General features: G+C 44.2%; 1 protein-coding gene across 5 annotated transcripts in view; it reads left to right on the top strand.

Annotated features, from left to right (window-relative positions):
* Positions 1 to 13,872, top strand: part of LOC130293594 (galactoside alpha-(1,2)-fucosyltransferase 2-like) — a 39,882-nt gene that overhangs the window by 706 nt on the left and 25,304 nt on the right. For 2 of the 5 annotated variants that reach the window (XM_056542460.1, XM_056542455.1), the window contains exon 1: positions 12,152 to 12,266. The exons of 2 other annotated variants lie outside the window; for them this stretch is intronic. The gene's annotated coding sequence lies outside the window, so the exon portion shown is untranslated. Of the gene's footprint in view, positions 1 to 12,151; positions 12,267 to 13,872 lie in introns of those variants that run through there. One more of the 5 variants, XM_056542456.1, reaches the window with a different exon arrangement.

The following is a 13,872-nucleotide window of genomic DNA, read 5'->3' as shown; positions in this document are numbered from 1 at the left end:
CTCAAGGGCTTGCTGGAACTTGTAGTAGATGGGGTCAATTTAATGCAGGTCACGTTGACTTGACAAATGGTGACTGTGACTGACTTGACTGATGACTGACAATACTGAGACTGTGGTTACTTGTAGCTGCTTGTGGCTGCAGACTGGACTTGAGGCCTCCAATGACTCTGGACACTCTCTACGACTCGACTTGACCTCAGCAAAGACTTGTAAGGAAAAGAGCGAGAGCTAGCTCCACCCAGGGCTTATATGGGGGAGACTAGCAGGGAGACCATAGGTCACCCCTGGGATCACCTGGTCACAGGTACCTCCTGGGTAACAATCACATGACAAGTCACATGGTAAACAGTCTTAACCCCTTAAGGACGCAGCCCTTTTTCACCTTAAGGACTGAGCCCTTTTTTCGCAATTCTGACCACCGTCACTTTACGAATTAATAACGTGAAAACGCTTTTACCGAATATTCTGATTCTGAGATTGTTTTTTCGTGACATATTCTACTTTATTTTGATGGCAAATTTTCGGCGTTAATTGCATCCTTTTTGGGTGAAAAATCCCAAAATTTCATGAAAATTTTGAAAATTTGGCATTTTTCTAACTTTGAAGCTCTCTACTTGTAAGGAAAATGGATATTCCAAATAAATTTTATTTTTCTTCACAAATACAATATGTCCATTTTATGTTGGCATCATAAAATGGACATATTTTTACTTTTTGAAAAAATTAGAGGGCTTCAAAGTAGAGCAGCAATTTTAAAAAATTTCATGAAAATTGCTAAATCTGAAGGGACAGATGTTACAGAACTACAACTCCCAGCATGCCTGGGCATTCGAGGCATGCTGAGAGTTGTAGTTTGGCAACACCTGGCGGGCTACTGTTTGGGCACCACAAGGATTTTTGGCCCAGGACCCCAGGTCCGGTGGTGAGGAGACAGCCTCACCGGTGATGAAGCACGAGAAGAGGCCAGCATTCCCTCCACCAGGGTTGGCGGCCAGTCTTGGGTAGAGGGACTTGGTAGCAGGCTTCTTTGGGCCCGATGGAGATGTTCTGGAGACAGTCAGCTAACTCTTGAAAAAGGTGCGCCGTGGCTGCGGTGACTTTCCGAGCCTCCAGCGCCATCTTGGGTCTCTCTGCACGTGTGCTTGCCTGTTCCGCCATGTTGCTCCATTTCCTGATTTCCGGCAAACTGTGGGGATGCAGCAGCGCTGCTCCTTTTATGCAGGGCTTCAGGTAAATGACCGCCGACCGGAAGTGCATCAGCGGTGCATCGCTTACTCCCGCTCCCCCAGCAACAAGGGGTGGATCTTTACAGTTCCAATTCAGCATCGATACAGCAAGATGATTTCCACGCCCATGGGTGGGACCCCGACCAGCGTGGGACATTTTCTAACTCTTTTCTGGCACATCTTAAACCCTTGCATCTTTAACACAGAAAATACTTGACAACGAAACATAGCTTCTGATCTAATCTTGCACATGGTGGGCAAAATACTTAAACGTTTCACAATGGCAGACAACAGTCTTTTTTTCACCTCCCCCTTGGGTATGACACTTTCCACTGATAAAGTCCCATACGCTTTCTGGCGCAAAACTTTATTTGCATCGGCATGCGATTTTTTGACAATACTGGTGTCATGTCTGTGTCCACACACAGCCATTGGATATCCTTTTGTGTGAACAGTTTTATGTTCCTCGGCCAGGGAATAATGCCTCTGGCTTTTTCAGTCAATAGCTCCCAGGGTGTGTCTATTTACAGTCAGCCCAGTCTAGCCTGTTGGCTGGTGATTGACTTCATGATATCCTGACTTGCTTAGATGCTGGACATGCTGCATGAAACTCTTGGTGAAACACTCTTTGTTTGAGCTTTTATCTACTATCTCTGTTTAAGCATGCACGTTGTATTGTCTGGTTTTATCCTATTTTATGTGACATGCTCTTAGTAGATTTTAAGCTGTGTTTGTTTAGTCGGTTTTAGGATTTGTATGTTCTTTTTGCTATGTGTGGCATAAGCTTAATCCTCTAGAAAACCTTCCAGTAGACGCAGAAATAACAATACCATCTGAATCCCCACGGACAAAGGTAAATGGGATATCTAGATCAGAGCATCCAGTAGACACAGGAATGTCCCAATGGAGCAATAACACAGAAAACAGATTAGTCTGAACAGACTCCAGAAAAAAAAGAACATACAAATCCTAAAACCGACTAAACAAACCCTGCTTAAAATCTACTAAGAGCATGCCACATAACATAGGCTAAAACCAGAAAATACAAAGTGCATGCTAAAACAGATATAGTAGCTAAAAACTCAAACAAATTGTGCTTCACCAAGAGCTCCATGCAGCATGTCCAGCATCTTAGCAAGTCAGGATATAATGAAGTCAATCACCAGCCCAGAGGCTAGACTGGGCTGACTATAAATAGACACACCCTAGGAGCTATTGGCTGAAAAAGCCAAAGGCATTAACTATTTCCTGGCCAAGGAACATTAAACGGTTCACACACAAGCAAATCCAATGGCTATGTGTTAACACAGACATGACAACTGGACACAATTCAGTCTGGGGAAGAGGACTTGTCGCATAAGGCGCACACCCGTATCATGTTCGTGATGCCAAAAGTTGTGGTAGAGGGTGTGATGCAAAGGGCAGATGGAATTACCCTAGAGGCAGATGGCATTAATCCCTTGTATTCATGACGCCAGGGAGTAGTTTATCCTCGATACCACCCGAAGGTATAACGCTAGATCGTGGACTAGGCACTGGGGCAATAATGACTCAGACGCCAAGTTAAGGAGAATTATGACATAGTGGGTATAACAGAGACTTGGTTGGACAATAGCTATGACTGGGAAGTCAACATACAAGATTATAGTCTATTCAGGAAGGATCGGACAAAACGGAAAGGGGAGGAATATGTCTTTATGTAAAGTCCAGTCTGAAGGAGGATATACGGGAGGGAAACGATAATGTGGAGTCATTATGGGTAGAAATATATGGAGATAAGAATAAAAAATTCAGATAATGTGATAAAATAATGGGATAATAATAGGGGACTTTAACTATCCTGGGAGACTGAGACCTGTGAATCTCATAAGGGAAACAGGTTTCAGACTATAGCTTAAGACAATTATCGTATTTTACGGCATATAAGATGACTTTTTAACCCCGTAAAATGTTCTCAAAAGTCGGGGGTTGTCTTATACACCAGGTGTCGTCTTAGACGTAGGGTGCTGCAGTCGGCCGGGAAGCCTGGGGTATGGATTATCCATAGCCCGGGCGTCCCGGTCGAGACTAACTTCCCCCGTCACATTTGGAACATCCCTGTGTCCCGAAAAATCTTTTCGGGACACAAGGTTGTCCCAGTTATGTCTCTGCGGCCCCGCGTTAACTTTAAAAATGCAGGGGCCACCGGGAGGTCACTGACGTCCCGTGCGTGTGCCCATAGCAACAGAAGAGCAGAGAGCAGCAGCGAGGATGCACGGGCATGGGCAAGTTACCAGTCCCGGGACCCGGTAGGGGCGGTGGTCGGAGCACTGAAGTGGGGCAGTACACAAACATACAACCTCCAGCCATACACTGTATATGGCTGAAGGCTGTATGTCTGTGGGGGAACTATACTGCCAACCTAATATGGGGGGAACTATACTGCCAACCTAATGTGGGGGAACTACAACCTAATGTGGGGAACTACAACCTAATGTGGGGGAACTATACTGCCAACCTAATGTGGGAGAACTATACTGCCAACCTGATGTGGGGGAACTATGCTGACAACCTATTATGAGGGGAACTATGCTGCCTACCTAGTGTGGGGGGAACTATGCTGACAACCTAGTGTGGGGGGAAAATGGTAAGGTACCGTATCGCAGTAGAGGGGTAGTCTTATACGGCAAGTATATCTCAAACTCTATATTTAAACTGTAAAAGTTGGGGGTTTTCTTATACGCCAGAAAATACGGTATCTGTCCCAAATGGTGCAGAGCCCGACCAGATGGGGCACCCTACTAGACTTAATATTAACCATCAGACCTGATAGAGTAACTAATGTGCAAGTAGAAGGACACCTAGGGAATAGTGATCATAATATAATACATTATAACTTGTTCTGCAATAAGGGAATCTCTCGAGGGGCCACAAAAACAATGAATTTTAGGAAGGCAATGTTTGATCAACTCAGAGAAGCCCTTAACAACATAAAATGGGACAATGTCCTCAAAAACAAGAATCCTGACACTAAATGGGAGACTTTTAAGACTATTTTAAATTCTCACTGTAAGATGTATATACCTTAAGGGAATAAATGAGTCAGAAATAAAAGAAAACCAATGTGGATGAATAAAAATGTTAAGGGGTGTCTTTAATTTGTCTTTCTTTCTAACTATAATTTTTCTACTGTTATCTTTACCCCACTTTTTTTTTCTTTCTCCATTCTCTGAACCATATTTTAGCCAAAAAATGTCATCTTATAATTCTTTTATCCCCAGTCCATTATAAATCTTGTTATAAATGATAGAGAGGATTACACTTCTATTTGTGTATACAATATGTTCTTTATTAACGTTATAGAGAATAATGGTTAGGTTGCATGAATACTGTTACTAATTTTGAAAGGCATCATCACATGGCAACCTTGTTGTATCATATAGTGATATGCCAAATCTTATTCCTTATTGTAATTAGATGTGTACGTTCATGAAACTGAAAGTTATGATTACAAGACATATCTGAGTGAATTATACAATTAGAGGACTAACAATTTATTGGTTCGGATTCAGATAATACCGATATATTTTCTTTTTATTTGTTTTCAATGTCTGTTTTTTTCTTTTTTGATTCCCTTACTGTTAAAATGAAAAATTGTTTATAAAATATAAAAATAAACAGTTGTATAAAAAAAAAATGTTAAGGGGGGCAATAAATGACAAAAATAAAGCATTTAACCCCTTAAAGGAGTACTCTGATTCATAAATTTATATCCCACAAATGTTCCCCATGGCTGTACCTCTCTGGCCATGTACTTCTTGTTGCAATTGGTCCAGCCGTTCTCCCGGTCCAGCGCTCCGTATTTCATGGCACTTCCTGGTTATGGTGGTGTGGAGGGTGATGTAAAAATCATCATCCCCCATGCTGCCTTGCTTCAAGTTCCTGTCCCTCCATGCCTCCCTCCTCCTCCTCAGCCCCTCCCCTCCCTCCTGCTCTCCCCTCCCTAATAAGCAGACTATTGTGAATCATTAGGTCCGTTTTGCAATTGGTCGTGCGCATAGGACGGGTGTTACGTTACTTTTATGTGTAACTCCTTTTGTGAATAATCCTGATAGTTACGCCAGCGTAACTATCAGGGATATTACTGGACAAGGAAGATCACATGCCTGGTCCAAAGTAAATGCTGAGTGCGCAGGCGCGCGCAGCTCAGCATGATAGGAGGGAGACTGGGGAGGCATTTACTCAGCCAAGCGAATGCCGGCTGAGCAAATGAAGGGTGCATGCATATTTAGGAGTGGGAGTGACCGTCTCGAGGGTGTGGGGGCTGGCATACAGTGGGGAGGATACAGAGAACGATGACGCTTCATTCTCAAGATGGCTGCGGACGGCTGCACAATTGGAAACGAAAGTCATAATCCACACAGACCAGCTGTACTTCCGGTTTTCACAAAACACAGTGATGGCTGCCTGCAAGTCAATGGAGGTGATTTATTATGTTATATAACTTTGGCAATGCTTGCTATTGGTGGAGATAAGTTTTGCTTCAGAGTACTCCTTTAAGGACCAAGGACGTACCGGTACGCCCTTGGTCCTGCTCTCCTGATATAACACAGGGTTACACAGTAACCCCGCGTCATATCACGGCGGGCCCGGCGTCATAGTGAAGCCGGGACCCGCCTCTAATAGTGCGCAGCGCCGATCGCGGCTAAAAGTGAAAGTGAAAGTTGCCGGCTAGCTCAGTCGGGCTGTTCGGGATAGCCGCAGCTAATCGCGGCATCCCGAACAGCTGACAGGACAACGGGAGGGCCCCTACCTGCCTCCTCGCTGTCCGATCGCCGAATGACTGCTCAGTGCCTGAGATCCAGGCCTGAGCAGTCATGCGGCAGAATCGTTGATCACTGGTTTCTTATGAGAAACCAGTGATCAGCATAGGAGATCAGTGTGTGCAGTGTTATAGGTCCCTATGGGACCTATAACACTGCAAAAAAAAAGTGAAAATAAAAGTGAATAAAGATCATTTAACTCCTCCCCTATTAAAAGTTTGAATCACCCCCCTTTTCCAATAAAAAAAAAACACAGTGTAAATAAAAATAAAAATAAACATATATGGTATCACCGCGTGCGGAAATGTCCGAATTATAAAAATATATAATTAATTAAACCGCTCGGTCAATGGCGTGCCCGCAAAAAAATTCCAAAGTCCAAAATAGTGCATTTTTGGTCACTTTTTATATCATTTAAATCAATAAGTCCTATCAATGCAAAAATGTTAACGTTAAAAACTTCAGATCACGGCACAAAAAATGAGCCCTCATACCGCCCTATACACGGAAAAATAAAAAAGTTATAGGGGTCAGAAGATGACAATTTTAAACGTATAAATTTTCCTGCATGTAGTTATGATTTTTTCCAGAAGTCCGACAAAATCAAACCTATATAAGTAGGGTATCATTTTAATCGTATGGACCTACAGAATAAAGATAAGGTGTCATTTTTACCGAAAAATGTACTACGTAGAAACGGAAGCCCCCAAAAGTTACAAAACTGCGTTTTTTTTCAATTTTGTCGCACAATTTTTTTTTCCGTTTCACCGTAGATTTTTGGGCAAAATGACTGAAGTCATTACAAAGTAGAATTGGTGGCGCAAAAAATAAGTCATGATATGGATTTTTAGGTGCAAAATTGAAAGAGTTATGATTTTTTAAAGGCAAGGAGAAAAAAACGAAAATGCAAAAACGGAAAAAACCCCGGTCCTTAAGGGGTTAAACTACTAAAACAGGTAGGCAGTGAATAGCGGCTATAGCAAAAAATGTAAATTATGTAAAAAACAAATTAAGGCTAGGCTTCCACCTAAAAAAACACCAGCAAAAATGCCAGAAAAACTTCCACAGCTTTTTCCTGCATTTTGACAGTTTTTCTGGTGGTTTTCCTGGTGTGTGGAAACAGCCAAATTTGGACCCTGTGGCAGTTTTCTCACTGTCTTCAGGTACCACTCTGTGGGTTGGATGCTGAGCGCCCGGTCAACAGAGTGTAAGGAGGTGAGGAGTGATGTATAGCATCACTACTCACCTCCCCCGGCTGTATAGTATACAGGGGTGCATAGTGTACCAGATTGACAGGACTCCCTGCTCCTATAGCCCCTTTGAGCGGTATACAGAATATACAGCTATCTATAGATAGCTGTATATAATGTATACATAAGACGATGTCCGCTTACCTCCCTCGCTCCCTGTCCCCGTCGGGCCCCTGTAGCTCCGCCCCTAGTGATGATGTAATTAGGGGCGAAGCTACAGACGGGAGCCTTGTGATGATGTAATTAGGAGGCGGAGCTACAGACGGGAGCCAGGCTGGTAAGTGTGAGGCTCTGTTCACATTGTCCATTTTGTATACTGTAGTGAACAAACCCTTCTGCCAGTGTCCTCCCAGACACTCCAGCTGTTGCTAAACTACAACTCCCAGCATACCCAGACAGCCAAAGGCTGTCTAGGCATGCTGGGAGTTGTACATTTGAAACAATTGGAGGCTCTCTGTTTGGGAAGACCTTGCATTACGGGCGCTCTCCCCAGCGGAGAGCACCAAAAATGTCCTAACTAATTTTTTGTGTTTCTTTTTACTTCTCGTTTCAGATCCGTGTATGCAGAGGATTACGGCGGATTCAGAGGACTACTGCTGATGAACTGGATTTTTTTTCCTTTTAACAAAATGGTTAATGAGGGCTGTGGGGGAGTGTTTTTTGAAAATAAAATAATTTTTCCAATGTGTCATCATTTTTTTTTTTTATTGAATTTTCAGGCTTAGTAGTGTTAGCTGTCCAATAGACGGAATCCATTATTGAGTCAGGCTTATTGTTAGCCCCAAAAACAGCTAGCGCTAACCCCCAATTATTACCCCATTACCCACCACCACAGGGGTGCCGGGAAGAGCTGGTACCAACAGGCCCAGAATTTCAAAAATGGCACTCCTTGGCCTAGGCAGTAACAGGCTGGAATTATTTAGGCTGGGGAGGGCCAGTAACAATGGTCCTCGCCCACCCTGGTAACGTCAGGCTGTTGCTGCTTGGTTGTATCTGGCTGAGAATAAAAATACGGGGAACCCAATGCGTTTTTATTTATTTATTAAAAAAAACGCATAGGGTTCCCCGTATTTTTATTCTCAGCCAGATATCAATCAAGCAGCAACAGCCTGACGTTACCAGGGTGGGCGAGGACCATTGTTACTGGCCTACCCCAGCCTAAATAACATCAGCCTGTTACTGCCTAGACCCAGGAGCGCCATTTTTGATGCTCTGGGCCGGTTGGTACCGGCTCTTCCCGGCACCCCTGTGGTGGTGGGTACCGGGGTTATAATTGGGGGGTTAGCGCTAGCTGTTTTTGGGGCTAACGCTAAGCCCCGGCTTAGTAATGGATTCAGTCAAGACACAACACATTGGAAAAATTATTTTATTTAAAAATACAGCCCACCCCCACAGCCCTGGTTAGCCATTTTATTAAAAGAAAAAAAATCCAGTTAATCTGCAGTAGTCCTCTGAATCCACCGTAATCCTCTGCATACACGGATCTGAAACAAGTAGAAAAAAATAAATAAATAATTGGTTAGTACATTTTTGGCGCTCTCTGCTGGGGAGAGCGCCCATATTACATTGTCTTCCCAGACAGGGAGACTCCAGCTGTTGCAAAACTACAACTCCCATGCTGGGAGTTGTAGTTTAGCAGCAGCTGGAGTCTCCCTGTCTGGGAAGACTCTGCCAGATGGGTCTGTTTACATTTTACAAAACATACAATGTGAACAGAGCCTCACACCCTTACCAGCCTGGCTCCCGTCTGAAGCTCCGCTCCAACGGCTGTCCGGGCATGCTGGGAGTTGTAGTTTTGCAACATCTGGAGGTCCGCAGGTTTATAGACCACTGCACTGGCCAATTAGTTCCCTATACCATTAAAGAAGGGAGGGCTCAATATTCACGAATATGCACATATATTTTCGCATATGTGCATACATTTTCGCATATGCGCAAAAAAAAAACCCTGAATATAACGAATCTGCGAATTTCGCGAATATATGACGAATATTCGTCCATTTATTTGCGAAATATTGCGAATTCGAATATGGCCCATGCCGCTCATCACTAGTAAGGACATTAGAATATATAATCACCTGAAAGTGTAAAACATTTATGTGCACGGACTACAAGTGGCACAATGCCCTACTAACTTTAATATTGGATTTTTATTCTTTTGCATTTGATTTCAGCGGCAGTTCCCACGGCACTATATCTTTTATCTATTTTACATTATTAGGATCATTATTTCATGTTTTTATCATTATTTTTATATAGCTAGAGGTCAGCCACAAGGGCCCCGTGGCTTTTCAGACGGCTATATATATTATGTATTTTTTATATTGTTATTGTTAATAAACACATACTCGAGATATTATATCCATGTAACTTTGAGCACCGTCATTCTTTTCCTAAATTTAAATGATTTATTTAACACCTAGGGTATAGGTGTTTAGACGGGATTTGCTCGGTTTTTGGTATTAAAGGCTAGGTGAGCACCTTCCATTTCTTTTGCATATTTATCTAACCCCATTCTGGTCCTGTCTGCAGTCCTGCTTGCAGATTACCGTATTTTTCGCCGTATAAGACGCACTTTTTGTTCCCCAAAACTGGGGGGGAAAAGTCGGCGCGTCTTATACGACGAATACACCCCTATCGGGGCGGTCCCTGCGGCCATCAACGGCCGGGACCCGCGGCTGATACAGGACATCACCGATCGCGGTGATGCCCTGTATTAACCCTTCAGACGCGGCGATCAAAGCTGACCGCCGCGTCTGAAGGGAAAGTGACACTAACCCGGCTGTTCAGTCGGGCTGTTCGGGACCGCCGCGATTTCACCGCGGCGGTCCTGAACAGCCCGACTGAATAGCCGGGTTAGTGCTTACAGGACACTGGGAGGGACCTTACCTGCCTCCTCGGTGTCTTCTCCGTTCAGGGATCCCCTGTATGCCGGCGCTCTCCTTCCTCGTCATCACTTCGTCGCGTACGTGCGTCGGCGTGCATAACGACGTGATGGCGGCGACGGAGAGCAAGGATACCTGGCCGGCAGCAGAGACGTTCCGGAGCGACGGGTACACGGCGACAGCGATGGAGCGACATCCAGGGCAGTGGTGACGGGTCCGGAGTGGCGGGGACACGTGAGTATTACCTCCTATCTAGTGGTCTTCAACCTGCGGACCTCCAGATGTTGCCAAACTATAACTCCCAGCATGCTGGGAGTTGTAGTTTTGCAACATCTGGAGGTCGGCAGGTTGAAGACCACTATTGGGTTCAAAATCTTTATTTTTTTAGATTTTGCACCTATAAATTGGGTGCGTCTTATACGCCGGTGCGTCCTATAGGGCGGAAAATACGGTATCTCCTGCAGCAGCCTGGCAGAGACAATAGTCAGGAAATGCAGGTGGGACATCAGCTCAGCACAGTGTATACAGTTAGACTGTAGAGCCATGATACTTGTGCATAGTGGCAGATGGATGTATTAAAAAAATATACTTTATTATATCAAATTAAAAATGTATATCACATCAACAAATACACATACAAATTCAAGACTAATAGCAACTGGAACACATAGCAACAGTGGCTGGGCATGAAATGTGCTAAAAAAAGCACATGCATAAAGTACGTATGCTCCCCAAAAGCAAGGAGAATGCTAAAAAATGACATAGGGTATAAACAATTAAAGGGGTATTCCGGGCAAAAACATTTTATCCCCTATCCAAAGGATAGGGGAAAAGATTTCTGATCGAGGGCGGCCTGCTGCTGAGACCTCCCCCCCCCTCGATCTCCCTGCAGCACCCGCGGGTGCTCATTCTCCAGTTTTGGAAACCTCTGGGTTTCCGGGACTGGGGACGTGACATTACACCACACCCCCTCCATTCATGTCTATGGGAGGGGGCGTGACGGGCGTGTCACAAAATGTTTTTGCCCGGAATACCCCTTTAAAGACTGAAGAGGTAAAAGTATAAATTGCATGTGCAAAAATACAGAGAGGACAGCAGAAATTACAAAATGATACCCACATATAGCAGCAAAAGAGAGATCAGACCACTGAACACCCACCCCACCAGGTTTATATATATTGTATATTGCATTTTGGCAGTGCTTCCTTACATAACCAATTACTATATATTCTGTTGGCATAGGGGATTTAGTTGGGATGTAGAGTCTTTTCCATCTTCTCCCACATTTTTTGCCTTTCACTGCACTGTATATTTGTGTTTGCTTGTGCATAGTGCTGAATATTGCTGCACAGAGATCGCGGTGATCCCAGCAGCGGGACCCTGCGATCAGACATCTTATCCCCTATCCTGTCTAGGGGCGGAGTACCCCTTTAAACTAAACTGTCTGGCTTATTGGCCACCTAGCTAGCACTAAAAGTGAATGTAATAACTTCAAACGTGAATCTAGTCCTGGAAATTATATACTGTATATACTCGAGTATAAGCCGAGTTTTTCAGCACGATTTTTCGGCTTATACTCGAGTGAACTCTCCGCCTGTCAATCCCTTCTCAGTGGTCTTCAACCTGCGGACCTCCAGATGTTGCAAAACTACAACTCTCAGCATGCTGGGAGTTGTAGTTTTGGTAGTTTTGAAACATCTGGAGGTCCGCAGGTTGAAGACCACTGCGGCCTTCGTCATCATCCAGACCCCCCCAGTTTTGGTTTCTACTCACCTGCCCTCGGTGGGTAGGAAGGGTGAGCTGGTCTGATCTATGCTGCAGGGACCGTCCGGTGGGGAGGGTTAGTCGTTCCGGGCTGTCCATCTTCACCGGGAGGGCCCTCTTCTCCACTCTGGGCCCGGCCCAGGACTAGTAACGTTGCCTTGACGACGACGCACGGACTGCGCATGAACGTCCCTGTGCGTTGTCGTCAAGGCAACGTCACTAGTCTGGGGCCGGGCCCGGTGAAGGTGGACAGCCCGGAATGACTAACCCTTCCCACCGGACGGTCGCTGCAGCATAGATGGCCCGGACCAGCTCACCCTTCCTTCCCACCAAGGGGAGGTGAGTAGAAAACTAAGGGGGGGGGGGGGTCTGGTTGATGACGAAGGCCGCAGTGGTCTTCAACCTGCGGACCTCCAGATGTTTCAAAACTACAACTCCCAGCATGCCATTGGCTGTCCGGGCATGCTGGGAGTTGTAATTTTGAAACATCTAGAGGTTCGCAGGTTGAAGACCACTAGATTTACAGGCGGTGATGATGAGGGGGGGGGGGGTGTGGGATGATGACAGGTGGTGATGATGAAGGGGGGGTGTGGGATGATGACAGGGAGATGATGACAAGCAGTGATGATGAAGGGGGGATGATTACAGGCGGTGATGATGAAGGGGAGGATGATGACAGGGTGATGAAGATTGGGTGATGATGACATGGGGGGATGATGTATTTCCCACCCTAGGCTTATAGTTGAGTCAATAACTTTTCCTGGATTTTGGGGGGAAATTAGGGGCCTCGGCTAATATTCGGGTCGGCTTATACTCAAGTATATACGGTAACCACAAAACACTCCAATGACACTAAGACACAAATAAATATATTTACAATCTATGCCCATTAAGAAAAATAATGAAAGCTCATGTGTAGAAATATTTGGTTTGGTAGCAAAAATAAGGTACCATGACAATCTCATAGGTATTGTAATATCGATATTGTAAGATTGGTATATGTTATTGAGATGTAAAATACACATGTAACACTGTAATTATATACAGGCTGTCATTTCCAGAGCATTATTATGCACCAGAAGATATCATGCCCACCAATGCTGATTCATAACTCATACAGATCCTATCATGAAGAATCAAGTCAGTATATGTAACACATCTCAATTTCAAATATCGCATTGTAGACAGATCAGGCAAGCTTCACACCATCTGGCAGTACTTAGCCTACCATAGTGTAAATATATGCAGCCAGCTGCCAATCTGCCACAATACGCCATATATAAAAAAAAAACATGTTGTATAAAATAAGGATTAGGTTTGATAGGCTTTCAGATGATCAGATACCCCATTCTTTAAATGGGCACTATCATTAACTCTAATGTTTTGCTATTGCACTCCATTGGTAAATAAGACATCTTTCGAATGTACTTTGTTTATAAAATTTTAGGTTTTCTATGTTTTCTTTGTGTGTTAAAAAGCTGCCACTAGATGTCTCCCTATTGTTCAGAGAACATTTTCCCACATCTCTTGCACAGACTGTGGACTCCTGCTGGCCTGGCAGAAGTCCACAATTTAGGAATTTCAGTCTGGAGTGCTGTGGGGGGACGTGTGCAGCCTTAGCCAATCATAGCTCATCTCACACTGAACTGCTCTGGGTTGTGTGTAGCAGAGTGAGGGATGAAGTTCTCCCCTGTATGGCTTCAGATGATGTCATGCCTGCTGGTGAACGCCCCTTTCCAGTTTGTGAATCTGACTGAGACTAAGCAGAAAATATAGAGCAATATCAAGGTAGAAAACTAAAAAATAATAAAAATAAAAGCAGTTTTTTTTTATCATTATGGGTGCAGTGAACTGGGGGATTATAAAATTTAAAAAGATCATGACAGGTACTCTTTAAGCATTTTTCTCATAGAGATCGTCAGGAGAAAGATAGAGTTAAGATATA

This window comes from Hyla sarda, chromosome 10, assembly GCF_029499605.1.
Source record: "Hyla sarda isolate aHylSar1 chromosome 10, aHylSar1.hap1, whole genome shotgun sequence".
Classification (NCBI taxonomy): domain Eukaryota; kingdom Metazoa; phylum Chordata; class Amphibia; order Anura; family Hylidae; genus Hyla; species Hyla sarda.
The sequence above is the reverse complement of the archived record's forward strand: the minus strand, read 5'-3'. Positions and strand labels throughout refer to the sequence as shown.